General features: G+C 42.1%; 1 protein-coding gene across 2 annotated transcripts in view; it reads left to right on the plus strand.

The window, feature by feature from the left end:
• The first annotated feature begins 5,786 nt into the window (after positions 1–5,786).
• Positions 5,787–15,957, plus strand: part of LOC120452716 (hemicentin-1) — a 78,272-nt gene continuing 68,101 nt past the window's right edge. The window contains exon 1 of one of the 2 annotated variants that reach the window (XM_039637078.1): positions 5,787–6,689. The gene's annotated coding sequence lies outside the window, so the exon portion shown is untranslated. The remainder of the gene's footprint in view (positions 6,690–15,957) is intronic. The other variant, XM_039637079.1, reaches the window with a different exon arrangement.

Here is a 15,957-nt window from a genome sequence, read left to right on the forward strand (position 1 = left end):
GAACGCTGAGATCTCAGGAACTACAAAAGCTAGAAAGTTGAGATTAAGCATGCAGACTCCAGAGACATAGACGCAGCGCAAGTTTGTCGATTCATGTTGCCACGCCTACTCTAACGCCCACAAACCGCCCAAAACTGCCACGCCCACACTTTTGAAAAATATTTTCATATTTTTTCATTTTTGTATTAGTTTTGTTATTTTCTATCGATTTACCAAAAAACTTTTTGCCACACCCACTCTAACGCCCACAAACCGCCCAAAGCTGCTACGCCCACACTGTTGGAAAATGTTTTGATATTTTTTCATTTTTGTGTTGGTTTTGTAAATTTCTATCGATTTGCCAAAAAACTTTCTGCCACGCCCACTATTACGCCTACAAACCGCCAAAAACTGTGTTTAAGACTCTCCTTCTTCCTTCCACTAGCTGAGTAACGGGTATCAGATAGTCGGGGAACTCGACTATAGCGTTCTCTCTTGTTAATTTTCCAAACACGTTTTCTTGGTGGGAAAATCCTTTAAAAAATAAAACAAGAAACCGAGAAAACAAACAGAAAGTCGTGGCTAGCAAGAGAAAAAATTGTTGCAACTAGTGTAGTTTGTTTATGTTAAATGCGCGGCATTCATGTGTGCGTGTGTGTGTGTGTGATTTTGTGAGTGTGTGTTGTGGGAAAATGGCAACAGTGTTTGCAATGGTGTGGGTGTGCCAAAACTTTAGCTTAGCTTAACGCGTGTCCTTGTGCGCTCGTCGCAGCTTGTAGTTGTAGTTGTTACTTTAAACACAGACCGCAGGCAAGAGAATTGAAGGGGGCCAAAAGATGGGGGAATCTAGAAAAAAACCCAGGCGGTGGGGGGTTGAGGATGCAGTGAAGGGGCTAAGGAGGGGCCATGTGACTGACAGCACACTGCGAAGAGAAAACTTTGCGTTTTGCCTAAGTGACGACGTGCGACAAGCGGCGGCAGTTGGCCAAAAAAGAGCTGGCCAGCACTGCAAAAAATTACCTAAAAGTTCTATAATTGTAAGTTATCTTTCGGCATATTTTAAATAATTTTACTGTCTTTCATTCTCCTTTCTGTTGATAAATCACTTCGATAAATTTTCATATTTCACAGAGAGCAAACCCTAAAGATATGTACATACAAGAACTTACTTATTTTAGTCAGGAATTAGGAAAAAAGATTTTATTTTCAATTCGACTATTTTTAGCCAGTTTTGATGGAGCATCATAAACAGTTGTCATATTTTTCTTAGTGGAAAACATTGCTGCCCCACACACTTGCCACATGCAACTGTGTTTGTTCCCTCCTGTCTGGACTTTTAATATTTAAGGAAGCCTGGTCCTGGTCCTCGTCCTGGCCAGGAGGCTCCCATCGTCCATCGGCGATCGTCCGTCTGCTGCTGCTGCGTTTGCTTGCCTCACTGGCTGCCAACAGCAAGACAGCAGCAGCAGCAGCAATAGCAGCAACATTGACTCACACACACACACAGCAACATGTGTTGAAAGTTTTTGTTGCAAGGACTTGGTTACACCTCTGCGGCTGGCTGTGAATCTAGATTGCTGCAAGAAGGAGTGGCCGGCGCCGGTGCTGCTGTTTCCTTTTAGTTCGGCTTCCCCCAGCTTTTTTGCAAGTTTCGGTAAACTTGCCACTTGGCCAAAAAGCAGAAGACTTGTCCCCGCCGTGCTCCCGATGGAATGTATCTCAATGTGTGGTAAAATAAATTTACAGCTTGACCGAAAGGAAGCAGGATAGAAGGGCAGACAAAGAAGTAAAAAAAGTTCGAAGAAGCACAACGAATAGGAAACACTCTTAGTATTCGCTGAGTAGTGTCTTTTAAGAAGTTTGCGCTATTATACATTTGTTTGCTCAATAGGTACGTTTTATATTAAAACATATTTAATTATGTGCTCCAAAGTACAAAGCATTTACAATTAAGCCAAGATGATAGAAATTGTTCCCCGCCCACACATAGCACTTATACATTCGAATATCTTACCTGATGAATAATTAACGGATAACTTTTTAGCTCGCCAAAGGACAAAGCAATCCTTTGAGTACCCATTGGTCAGTTTGATGTGCGCCACGTTTCAGCACAGCCCGTTCGGTTTCTGTGGTTACTATTTGAAGTTTTGATTAATTAATGAGTGAAACCCATCTGAGGTTCGCCCGCCAGAGGTTGAAAAAGGTCTCAATGACTTGGCTTTGGCAGGCCGTAATTTTGTATTGCTTGCTATTCATTAGCAGGCCATCAGTAACCGTATCCAATTTGAGCCTGGCGCTCCAAATTCGATTCGTCCTCAGTTTTATTGAGTGTTTGATTTAATTATAGACCATTTAAATGCCGTTGTGCTGCCGCTGTTGGTGCTGCATCATTAAGCATTGATTACGCAAGCTGATTAATTAGTTGCCCTGCCCGCACACATAGGCATGTCGACGCCACACACACACACACCCCATTTATGACAATGCATCAAAAGTGCGTTATAATTATGTAATTGTTGCTCACAGCGCGTCGTGTTCGCCTGCAAATTGCGTGTGTTGTCGGGCTAATTGTGATTGCAGGTCTCTGGTTTTCTCTTTTTTTTTGTAGGTGGTTAGCAGCAGTCAAGTTTGAGCCCACCGCCAAAAGCTTTGCAATGAACCAGCTCAACTTTTAATGACAAAACGTTGAACGGCGCTTGGCCCTAACTTTACCCAGCTCATTTCAGCTCAGCTCACTTTGGATCAGGCTCAGGATCACTCGAAAAAATTAGAAAAGTCATATTTAATAGACCCGAATATTAAATGAGCAGTAAGTCCTCTAAACCACCTAAGTTTCGCTTTAAGCCAGACCCGAAAATACATCTTTCTGCTACATAATTGACTTGATCTGGCCAGAAAGTACATCTTCTACTTAACTATCTTGCACACCCTCAACAGTGCACACATTTAATTAGCCGAATATATTTTCGACAGTGTGGGTTCATCAGAGAGCGGTGGCCACAGAAACCGCCGTCTCATGATTTAAATTTAATGCAACTTTTGCTTCATAGCCAAACTGTCGCGCACACAGACACACAAGCACACACACACACCCAGACCCCGCACACCCACACACACACACGTTAATGTAAAAGCTATAAAGTCATGTGCAACACCAGTGCCACTTCCGGGCGGTGGCAAGAGCAGCAAAACAGGAGCAGGAGCAGGAGCAGGAGCAGAAGCAGCAGCAGGAGCAGGAGCAGGATCAGCCGCCGGTTCGGGACTCTCTGGCAGCTATTTGGTCACTGCACTTAGTGCACTTCCTTTGCTCGCATTGCTGGGGTTTTTCGCCAGCCAGGGAAAAGGGGTTAAGGGTTTTTTAAACTTGCTACTCATTTCGGTTAGGGGTAGTTGCAAATAATACCATGATAATGCAAATAATGGAATTTAATTTACATTTTTTGAGTGATGAAATATCTTATATTTGAATTAGTATAATTTGCTGTAAATCATTAGTTTGGGAAACGCCGCAATCAATTGTGCAGTCGCAACTTTCATATGATAAACCGAATTTGAAATATAAATATTTAAGGTAACCTATTTATGGCAATCCAGAACGCAAGAGGCAGAACTGATTATGAAATGTAAGGAAACTAAACTACTTGTAATGTAAAATCTAAAGAGAAACAACTAATGGGTATCAAAGCGGCCATTCCTGATTAGTTTCTGACTGATTCTGGTGATGCTGCCCTCGTTGCAGCCGCCTGATGAAATGCCATGCTTGGCGGTTGAGCACTGAGATTTTGTAGGAACAGAAGACCGACAATCTACACCACACACGAAACTGCATGTGTGTGAGTGTCGTCCTGGGCTTTTGATTATGTGTGTGTGTGTGTGTGTGAGTGATGGAATTTTGCAGTTTTAGTTAATGTTTAGCCAGCGCAATTTTGGCCCAAAGAATGTCGCGTTGAGGAGCCAAATACTTTGACAACATCACTAGTTACATTTTCTATATGTGCACTCTATCTATGTGTGGAAACTAAGGAAAGGCAGCCCGCGAATGTGTGTGCGTGTGTGTGTGTGTGTGTGCTGACGAAAGTGGTTTAGTGCCATTTTCATTTCGGCATTGGATTTGCCATTAGAGTTTGGCCAAGCGTGTAAATGAAATTTGATAAGATTAGGCTGTGCAATTGTTGCAGTGCTACCCATGGGCCCCATTCTTCGTCCTTCGAGTGGGACTCCTTGCGAAACGGGAGCTTTCTTTGAGTGGTATAAGAGTGAAACCGTTGGAAATTTTGAAAAAATCCCATTCATGCCAAGCGAAAGTTTTCGCGTTCCACATTTCGGTCGGTTTTTGTTTTTTTTTTGGTTGCTGGTTTCGGGCGCATGTCTGGTGAAATCACGAATTCGAAATCGAAAAGAGAGAGAGAGAGGAGAAAGCCGAGAGAAAGTTGAGAGAAAGAGCAGAGATGCGAGCTTCGGGTCTCGTGGTCCCATGTCAACTTACATGCTTACACCCCATTGTAGTAGTTTTTTTGTAAGCGGTGTGATGCGTGATTTTGATGGTGGTGTAGGTTAAGTTGTAGCGGTGCCATTTTTTAGCCTACACCTTGACGAAATCAATCGGGAAATTCTGATTAATTAAGCACTCGGTTTTGGCTTAAATGTCAAGCTTAATAAGGTGGACATTTGCGTTTCCTAAAACGATGTCAGAACCCGGAAATGGTTCTATTAGTATTTTCTTTGCTTACAAAGTTCATAGGTTTACTTCAGCCATATATTAGTGCAGTATTCATTGTAATCTGTGATCCTTGAGACTGGCTGCCTTGGCCAGCGAAACTGCAGCAAGTGCGAGATGCTCTTGGTAACCGCTTGCTGAAACTCTCATTCATCTAGGTAGATGCGATTTGGAAGAGCGCCATCCCGAGAGTTGGATGGAAGTGGAAACGCGAAAGAGCGGGAAAGGAAAAGGTTCCACAGGAATGCGTGGTGGAAGATGTTTGTAGAAGGTTCGTTCGCAAGGGCAAAAGGGTGTTGAGGTAGGACTGAACACCCACAGCAGAGGGGAAGGGGCGTGGGAACTCGCAAATAAATCATGATCGGGATTTCATATTGATATACCTTCTTAATCGCAGCAGCATATTTAAATACTTATTCAAAAAAAAAACAAATGCAGTCACAGTTTGCATACCACATTGTGAATTATATTTAGATAAAAATATAGTGATTTGTTAATATTTGTATAGACCAAAAACATTTTTTTTTTTTAATATTGATATTTCTATACATAAAAATATTTTTTATAACTTAAAGTATTATTTTCAATAGGTAAAAAATACAACTTTATTTGTTTTGGTAATAAAGAACCCATTTTTTTATCTTTTCCTACTGATAGTCTACATCTCGCTCACAAACATGACATTTCAAGTTCATGAAGCGTTTGAGGTAAGCTTACCTACCACTTGGCTTCCACAGACTCACAAGCAAGACGGCTTTTGGATTTTACAACCAAAACTCTTATACGCTGGCCCTTGCCAGCCGTTGTGGCTTTCGAACTCGAATCGGCGACAAGCGTTGGCCCACTTACAGGGCTCACACACACACAGGGAAACTCAAAGGATTCGACTGTTCGGCAAGTCGAAAATGCGCGAGCCGAGCGAAAGCCGAAGGATCCGAATCGTGGAGGGCGATGGCAAAAGTGGCCAAAGCCACGAATGAATGGCCAGGCGCTTTAGTACTGAAAAGGTCGTGGATTTGTGTAGTTGTCGTGCTCCGTTGCCGCCGTTTGTCGTTGTCGTTGTCGTTCTCGTTGTCGTGTTGTCGTTGTCGTTGTCGCTGTCGCTGTCGTACGGGCATCGCATCGCATCGCATCGCATGGCATCGCCTCACATCGCGTAGCCGCAGTGTTGACCGTCCGCATCCGCAAACTGGCAAACGAAGCAATTGGGCTGGAAATCAAGAAACAAGTGCCAGCCAAGCTCTTCGAAGGTATATCTCAATCGGTTAACGCAATTGTTGAATGCTGAATAACACAACACAACAAAAATATAAGAAAAAATATAGAAAAACGTCAAGCGAGACGAGAGTGCACGTGCTAGAAGTAGAAGTAGAAACATCTCAAACGCCTGCGTTAAGTTTCTGAATGTGTTGTTATGCAAATCGCGTCCTTTTTGGCTTGAGGCAACAATACAGTGAGTGTGTGTGAGTGAGTGCGACTGGGAGCGTGTATGTGTGTGCCGCAGTTCCAGTGTACGACTATATGTGTGCGCTTGTGTACGCGCCCACAATGCATAAATCAAAATACACATTATTGAGTCATAAATAAAGTTCGCATCGGCTGCTACTTTAAATATTGGCCTCGCGGCTGCCGGCGATTCGAAGACGAGAAAGTTAGCAGCAGAAGCTGAAGCACAAGCAGAAGCAAAAGCAAGGCCGACGAAATCGAAATTTATGCCTCGCACCCGCCAAATACTTTGCCATATTTTTTGCTCAATTGCCTGCCGCTCCTCCAGCTCCATCAGCTCCTTGTGCGTCTCGCTGGCTGCATAAAAACTCGCTCAATGCCAACACGCCCTCTCTACAGTAGCAATAAGCAATAAGCACAGCAGCAGCAACAACTCCATTTCCTAACCCCTGCGGGCTGATTTTATTACAAAGGCCGTAAACGTAAAAAACGCCAAAAAGCGGAGTAAACGCCACAGCAAAAGGATACAATACGGCCAAAAACAGGGGTAAGTGCATGTGGGAAGTAAATAGCAGCCAAAATAAACCTACATATACTTTTATACACCGACGTACCTAATCTTCAGACGAAAGTGAGCGCTCAAAAGTATGCTAGGAATAATAATGCAGGCCATTGTGCCAGGAAGGTTGGAGCATTAAAAATAGAAACATTTATTCTATTCAGCTTGGAGGCATGTGGGAATGTAATCGTATTAAAGCGAAAACAATTGCAAGCTTAAAAAATAAATTCAGCACTTTAATTCAGTCAGTCTTCTTGTAAAAATAATTCGGAATTGAATGAAAATAAAGTGTATTGGAAACAAATAGAAGGCGGTGTAGGAAAATTGGGGGATTAAAATCTCGATTAGGAATTTCATTTTGAATAAAATGCCTCAATTCCCTAAGTAACAAAGACTCGTTTTATAAAATAATTATGGCAAAACAAACTTATAACAAAACAAGGGTCGGTCTCCTGATTTGTGTTATGCTTAGTAAAAGGAATTTTAAATCTGCTCAAAGTCATTCAGCACAACTTGTGGGTCCCTACATTTTTCAGCTGCGAATAAATTTTTCATAAACATTTGTCAGGCTTTGCTGGTATAAAGCTTAATAAGTTTAGTCATCAGCATCGCTAAAAATCCCTGCTGATCTCTTTGAAGGCGCAACGCCAAAGTGGGTCACACAAATGAGAGGAACTTACAATTTGTCTGCGATTGTGTGCCAGGGATAATATTTCCCATTGCCTTTGATCATTTTGTTGATGCCGGGGTGTCAGTTAGTCAGTCTGAGAAGTGCGTTAGTCTATCCCGAGGAGACATAAGCCATGGAAATCATATTAAAATGCTGTCTGTGCATAACCTACTTTTTATTTCTATATATGAACTACATATCGTATATGGCAAGCAGAGTAGTATACAACTCAGTGAGTCTCGCACCCGGTTGCATTGTGGATGGGCTGGTAGCAATCGTATTCGTATTCGTATTCGCATTCGCATTTGCACATATATTGTTGCCATTTCACTTTTGCTGAGCACGTCTTCGCATGTGGATGTGAATGTGAGTGTGAGTGTAAGCGTGGATATGGGTAGCGGTATATATGTGGCTATGGGTACGGGTGCTGGCAAGGCTGCAGGCTCTTGCCAAATGCGCTTTGTTGCCGCCATTGTCAACATGGCCAGAAACGAGGAGCGGTAGCAGGAAATTTTTGCATTTTTCGGCTCAGTCAGCGCAACGTGGCTTGGCAACCGGCCAGGGAAGCAACGGGGGTGGGGGCTATCTCGTCTCTGATTTTCTGCAGAGCTTAAATTATTAAAAGGCTGGTCCAAAAACTTAAGGCTTCTGCTCGCATAAATCAAGCTGGCCAGGGGACAACCTGGCGTATGCGCAACTTTAATAACATGAGCAGCAGCTGCAAAAGTTTCGCCTGTCATGGGGAGCAAGTTTAATGCACCATGTAAATATTGTCATGACACACGAAAACTTTCACTGGCCCTTTGTTGACAGGCTCTCGAGGACAACGGCTGAAAGGATGCGAGTTGGTGTGTGTAGACAGCCCAGATTTATGAGCACAAATGGAAGACGAAGCGTGTGACTCGCATAAAGCTGGAAGTGAAAAGTTTCACAATTAATTTTAATAGTTAATAGCGAAACTATCCAAGATGACTCTTGAGACATCCGATATAAGCAGCAGGACGCTGCAAACAGCGCAAATAAATGCTCTGGAAATACTTCTAAAATCCAGACTCTGAAACCATTAGAGGAAGTAACATATTACTGGCAGTAAATTATTTTTACGATGAAATTTGTAATCCCATCAAAAATACATCAGAAAAACAAATTAAAATGCTGTTTATAATGGAGAAAAATTGGAACGACTTAAAAACATGGAATCAAAAATAAGGGCCCTGAAAAAGATAGAATGTAAAAGGAATCAATTACATTGGTTGTTCGATGTTGAAAAACTATGTTTGCCCGTGGATACTTTTTTATTCAAATTTAAGACTGAATAAAATACAATTTTTTTTGGGTTTTAAAAATGAATTGGATTATGGCGAAACAAAAGAAGCAAAAGAAGTATGTCCACTGTCCACAAATCGCGTTATCAAATGACCTGAGGCGTACTAATTAAAACCATTTTTGAATTAAATGCCGATGAAGTAGATTTTGTACGTTGTTAGCTCACAGTTAAATTAAAAGAGCTAATTTAATTTGTTTTTATGCTGATCAAAGAACGTTTAGTACATGCTTTTTATCACGTATTTCGCTTTGCTAAGTCGTTTTCCCTTTTTCAAATGAAAGCGCTTTAAATCGCACTGGCGAATATCACATTTCAAAGTAAAGAAAAATTGAAATCAAAGCTTTGGCTGTACAAAGCCAAATAATCCATCAAGTGGCATTAACTTGAAACAATAAATTTCACACACAGCTGCAGAGGCAAGCCCAAACCAACATAGGTCTCGAACAACTCGAGCTCGAGCACTTGAAGTGCTTGACAACTAATCAGGTTTCAAATACCTAAGTACACACACACACACTCGTACACTGCAGGAAAAAAGTGGCAGTAGATCGGGCAAGGGGAAATAAATCCGCCGAGAGTGTCGGTAATCAAAGCTGCTTACAACGTGCGCTTTTATTGTATTTTATGGGGAATTGGGCATCGGTTTTGCGAAATTTTCATTGCGGATTTTATTTTGTGCCCAATGCGATTGACTTAAAATAGATGGGAATGACCGATTGAGTTTCGTTGGTAAACCCATCAAAATTTGGGAAGACAGCAATTGGCTTTGAATAAATGGTTGATCAGCTTAATATAGGAAGTGAACTTATACTGCGTCTTGTTTTGCGTATAAATAAATGTTTAAAAATATTAATTATGATATACGGAAGGCTAACAAAACATTTGTTTAAAATAAATCACGATTTTTTTTTAAATGTGCAGCCATGAGTGTAGTTCGGCTAATGCTGAATCTCGAATGCTTAAGCAGACAACGATTTCCTGAAGTTTTACAAAATAACTGAAAAGGCTAATGTACATTCAATGTTGACCAGCACACAAAATTGAAGGAGCACCGAAGGCGGGTAAAGTGTACCATAAAAAAGCTAAATCCGAAGGATGCATCTTTTAGGTGCGGCATTACTAGCTGCAGAAATGAACCCATTCAAATGGCCGACCTAAATCTGCACAGGGGCAAGAAAATGAAGGAAAAGAAATGCAGCATAAAAAGTGAAAGAGCAACATGAGCTCAAAACTATGGCCAGAACTCAACTGGCATATTGCTATAGCCCCAGAACATAGTAAACTTTGCACTAGTTACAAGGAAAGGGTATAGGGATTACAACAAGAGCTAGACTCTATATACAGGAGGTTTGTATATAAAGTCATAGGGTTTCAAAGGCATTTGCGTTTACCACTTTTTTAAAAAATATCTACATAATATCTTGTTCATAAAACCATTTATCTAAGCCTCAGTTTTCTTATGCTGCCCCACGTTTCCATCAAAAGGTAATTCTATCATATCGTAAAACTATAAAAGCCGTGACAGCTAGTTATGCAAAGTGTATTAAAAGCATCGTCTTGCCGGGCAACTTTCAACTCTCTCCCACACTTTTTTACTCCTTGGGGCTTTTAGTTTTCCACCAGTTTTCCCTCTGCGTTTACCGTTGGCATTGTGTGCGCATAATAGTCTGAAATTAAATCAGCGAGCGCGTGGGTAACTTAAAATAATAGCCATTGCTTATGTTTAAGTAAAATATGTACTTTGAGTACGAAATAAGTGAGCGGGATGGAGAGAGCAGAATGAAGTTCCTGCAGCTGCTGCGTCCTCTTTTCGGATCTCTCTCTCTCTCTTTCTCTCTCTCTCTCTTCTGATTTCGGACTGCTTGCTTATTTCCGTTTCCGCTTGGCCTGCTGCCTGCTGCATTTTTTATTACCAGCTCACCGTTCTGGCACATTATTTAGACCGCTCCCCCCACTAACCCACTCCATCGCATTTCGTTTCGTTTTATTACTGAATTTCCATTGCATAGTTTTCGGAGAGGCGCGCCTAAGAGCTTAGTTTAATTTTTGGCTGCAGTTTGGCCAGGCTTATCACTGGCTAAGAACAAACAAAAATCGGCTACACTATAATTTAAGGCTGACAGGGTAACCTTTCCAATTCCCCGTCTCTATTGACACTGGCTAATGTCTGTAATTCTCTGTTTGCCCAACTTGGTCAGTTGGAAATGTCGGTGCGACTGCGGCAGATATATTTCAATAATGATAATTAATATAACGAAACGGAGACTACAACTGCTTGGTTCTATTGATTTATGGCCCTTGGTAAATTGTGGCACTTAGTGTAAGTGTTTATATATATGCAAAAGGTTCCACAAATGGGGCCTGGGGTGGCCACTTGATTAGACTTCACACACCGACATGACTACACCTACATACCTACATGAACACACCTGAAAAGCACACGCACACACACATCATTGACATACATTTTCCAGAAATTTCATTACTATTTTAATTGAATTATTCATTTCCATTCAAGCCAGTCCATTTGTTTGCCATTCCAGCTTTTTGTATATAATTATAACTAATTGTTTAGCTGTGCTTTATTAGAACATGTTTTGTAAAATAGTTACTTAAATATTCATTTCATATTTTAATCGTTTAATCGTCATTAAAACTGAAGTATTCCCCTCTGAGCCGTAATTAGTACTACTAACTTGAGTTTTGATATATTAAACATTTTATTTTAGTCAGATTAAGGGGTATATTCAATATTTCAATATTTGCTTAATTTTAAGTTCTTTAAACAAATCGATGGCAGACTGAGCGGAAACTTTTGCAACTTGTAATAAAAAACATTTACTTACCCAAAATGTAGGAAGATAACCACAGCAAGGCAAACATGCAAACGGAATGGGCGGAAGCAGACTTCTGGCATATGAAATGAGCAAATAAAAGAGACATTCAATTATCTAAAAAGCAAAACAAATATGAAAATTAATTTGACATGTTTGACATTTTGGGCAAACACAAGCATGAACATCAAAGGGGGCGCAGCGACGCAGGGGCGTGGTCGACTGAGAGTGACAGAAAATGCCAGAAAAACATTTGATTAACCCAGATAAAAGGGCATGCAGAGCAGGTTCCTGGAAGGTGGGGGGAAAATGGCATGACAAACGCTTAACTCTTTAATCAGGGATTCTTTTTGACCTCAGCTCGGCTAATTTTCCACGCGAATGTGAGCATTACCGCTGGTCCTTCTCATTTCCGAAGCATTCTCTTGCCGTTTTCGGTTTTCGTTCCTCTTTTGGTTTCTGCCATAATTTCTGCGCGCGAGTCACGCAAACTTTTGCGTCTCGAGTCGAGTGTCCCTCTATGTCCTCCCAGCTCCTGTGTCTCCGTGTGTTTGTCACGCATGAAGCGCTGACAGCAGAGCAAACAGCAAACAGCAAACGCAGGACGAGCGAACTATTAAAAGCAAACTAAAGCGCACACACACATTGACAACGAAGGCGGACGGGGCCTAAAAAGTGTGCGAAAGCAAGGACATTGCGAAAGGATTTTTTTGCAATAATCAGCAGAGGCTACAATGTTTCCACTGCTGCTCCTGCTGTTCATGCTGCTGATGATGATGATGATGGAATGGCTAAGATGAGAGAAAAGGGCAACAAAATATTTCCTGTCTGCGCTTAAAGATTTCCCAGACTCACACACACACACACTCTGCCAAACGGGCAGCTAGCCTGAGGCCCTGAAATTGAAAGCGCGTTGCATGTCAGCGACCCTCTCTCCCTCGGCCACGCCTCTTTTCCCACCCACTGGGCCACGCCCACATCCGTCTGCTTAGGCCTTTGCCGGGCTTGCAAAACTTTAGCGACGCATATGAAAATGATGCCAGCACACGCATGAATGTCTGTGGACAAGCACATCATTTTTGCCATTCCTGCCGTCTTTTGATATTCATACCCTAAAAGAAGAATTTTCATATTGCATAGATAAACAAGTATTTTAAAAATTATTTTCTTTGCCTAAATTTGTCAATATGCGCTTTAGCAGATTTATTGCCTTACAACAAAGTTGTATTTATTTATATGAAGCAATGGAAGAAAGCGCAACAAACGTATTCAAAATATTAGGAAGCCTTGCAGTAAAGAGTATTTTGCGCTTTATTTAGCTCGCCCTTCCTGCAAGCATACTCGTATACATATTTTTCCGCAATTTACCGCGCCATCGAAATAAAGTTGAAGTTGACTGTTGCCGGTTCTTGCCAATGGCAAAAACGAGAAGACCCCAAAGAGCCATCGTTCTGGCGCTGTTTGTTTTCTGTCTGCCGCGAACATCATCAGTATTTGCCTTGCCATTTGACTGTCTGATAAATTTAAACTTTTCGTATTTGGAGCCTGCTGGAAAGCAGATCATTTTTGCATTTAAATGGATCTCAACCCACGTGAAATGTGCTTCACGTTTCCTTTTATGTTTGTGTCTAGAGCTTGAGCCAGTAACTAAGCTCTAATGCCGATAGAGCCCCTATAGATTTCCCCTTTTTGGCTTTCAGTTCATATTTTCATAATACACATAAATAAAGTCATTTTGGCCCACTAATACCCACTCTCCCTTTTTCCAACACACGCACACGCAAGCCCAGCAAAAGTTGGCCAAAAAAAAGAAGTGAAGAGAAAAGTTTTGGTAAAAGTTTTTTACCTAGCTTTCGAATCGAAGCGTAATCAAAGCAGCCGAACACAAACAAATGCTAATGCCAGGACTTAGTTTTCGGGTAATGATGTAGCCGTAGACGTATGTGTGTGATGGTGTGCTGCTGCTGCGTTGGTGTGGGTGAAGCGCGTGTGCGGCACTAGAGGAAACGACAGCCAGTTACGTGACTTTTATATTCTCAACGCATTTTTGGCCCACACACACACTAACAGGCAGGGAGAAAGGATTGGGGAATAGAGTGTGTTTTATCCTGATATGCTGCCCTGACCAACTTTATATAAGCCATTTTTCGAAGGGGCGCCGCTGTCAAAGGCAAAGGTCAAGTCCGCCGGTTGAGTGCTTCGCCAGCTTCGCTTGCTTATGCGGTGACATGTCCTCTGAAGGAGGGACGTGACCGGGATGAGGATCAAGCAGTGCTCAATGCAGCATTACTCTAGGTCTCTGATCCAGGCAAATCAATGTGTATGGCTGGGGCTAATTATAAAACTCACTGGCGCAACACCTTCTGTCTCAATTAAGACGATTTGGCCCAGTCATTAATGTCAATTGAGAGTGCGCGGCGGCAAGTGTGGCAAATGACAATGAATAGACAAAAATGGCAAGTGGGAGCGAATCCAAGGACGAGAAAATTAGCGCATGACTTTCAGGCGTAAAATTGAAAATCATTGCGGCAACACCTGACGCCTCAAGTGGGTCGCACGCATTACGTGATTTTCGTTTATGATTTCAGCTTACTTTAACTGCTTGCCCGCTTCCGTTTCCGTTTCGACTCTCCCAGCTCCACCAGCTCCTCCAGCTCCTCCAGCTCCTGCAGCTCCAGCTGCACGACTCCACTTTGTCCCCGTCTCTGGACATAAAAATGAATATTTATGCGCAGTGCCACAGACATAAATATGTTGATATTCGTGCACATAATACAACCGATATATGGCAATGGCCCCTCACCAGCACACACTATCACACACAGGACCAGTTGTCATTCATCAAATCGCATCGATTATTGTATGTATATATCCATATATCCACCAGCAGCATCAAAATTTTCCCTTTTCCCTCGCATCTCCGCACCCGCGTCATTTGTCACTGCAAGGAGAAACAGCAGAGCGATGGTGATTTATCATATTTACCTTGGCCGCACAAGCTGTACATGCACAGGTGCAAGGGTTCAGGACCCTAATGCAATTTGTTTCGCGCTCTGGCTGTCGAGCATTTTATGGCCCCAACTAGAAACCGGGCAGGATATCCAAATAGAGACAGGGAGAGAGAGCGAGAGCGAGCTGAATCCGACTAAGAGCACTCTGCGTTCGTACATGTGTGAGTGCGAGTGTGGGTGCGAGTGTGAGTGCCGGCTTCAATGTGTTTGTGCATTCATTTAAGTGCTTTGCATAATATCTAAAAGGCGATGGGACAGATAGTGCAGCTGTATGGGGTCACGATTTACGGCAATCATTATGCTGTCGAAGATATAAAAGATTGTCAACTAATGCAAGTATAGAAAGGGTGAATGAAGCTTCAAAGTTCAAGGTTCTGTATTTGTTAATGGACTGCTCTGAATAATGATAGATAAATGAACTCAGCGTCAGTCTGCGAATCATTCGCTTTTAGAATATTAACGATAACATTTTGGGTACAACTGAAGTATTACCCATCCGCCATGTTGGCCGTGCTTATTTATTATCTTATCTGCAAATATTTTCTAAATTTACTCAACATTTTCTCCGAAGTCTGAGTTGAGTTGCTAATACTTCAGCCTCTGCATGCGAAGAAAAACCGAACTTAATCGCCATCGCAGCTTCTTGGAAAGCATATATGTACATAAGTATGTGGGAGCAGCTTTCTGCATAACAGAGCTACGTTATTGTTGCCCTTAGAGGGGATATAAAAAAGGAAATGCCGCAGAAACAAGAAGGAAAATCATGAATAAGTGAGTGCAATCAATGCCACAATGTTTGCGGGCCAAAAGAAATTCGAGCGTATTTTCGTGTGTGCTTGCATACGTGAAGAGCTTAAAACGATTTGTAGCCTTTAATGCGCCCCGTGGCCTGACATAAGACACGTGGCATTCGCCAACTTCCTGCTTCCCGAGGTCCTTTGTGTTTTATGCGACACGTTTGGTAATTCGATAGCCCCCGCGTATGTACACATTTAAATGGCAAGCTTACACAATTTACCAAAATACTACACCTCTACACCCCTGTTGCCCCCCCGCATCAAGACTTGTTTGTATTTGCCTTGGCTGGGAATCGATTATTCAATTTCGGGCATACTCGGCGATTGATTTTGATTGATTCGCTCCACATATCGAATATCGAATGACGCTGTTTGGCTGCTCTGTTAATTTGCATCAATTTCGGACGTCTAATTTGATTTGATTAATGTGATTAATGTGGCCACTCACTGGTCCTTCCACCACTCGCCAAAGGGTTGGCATGGGCGTGAACGGAAAAATGCGGAAAAAGGGGGGAAAAAGCGGAAAATCGAAAAAAGGCGAAAACGAAAAGCTGCGCCAAAGAAGTGCCAACTGGCTGATGGGTTTGTCAGTTGGCATCAAAGCGCATTAGTTTGTA

The sequence above is a fragment of the Drosophila santomea genome, chromosome 3R (assembly GCF_016746245.2).
Source record: "Drosophila santomea strain STO CAGO 1482 chromosome 3R, Prin_Dsan_1.1, whole genome shotgun sequence".
Taxonomy (NCBI): Eukaryota; Metazoa; Arthropoda; class Insecta; order Diptera; family Drosophilidae; genus Drosophila; species Drosophila santomea.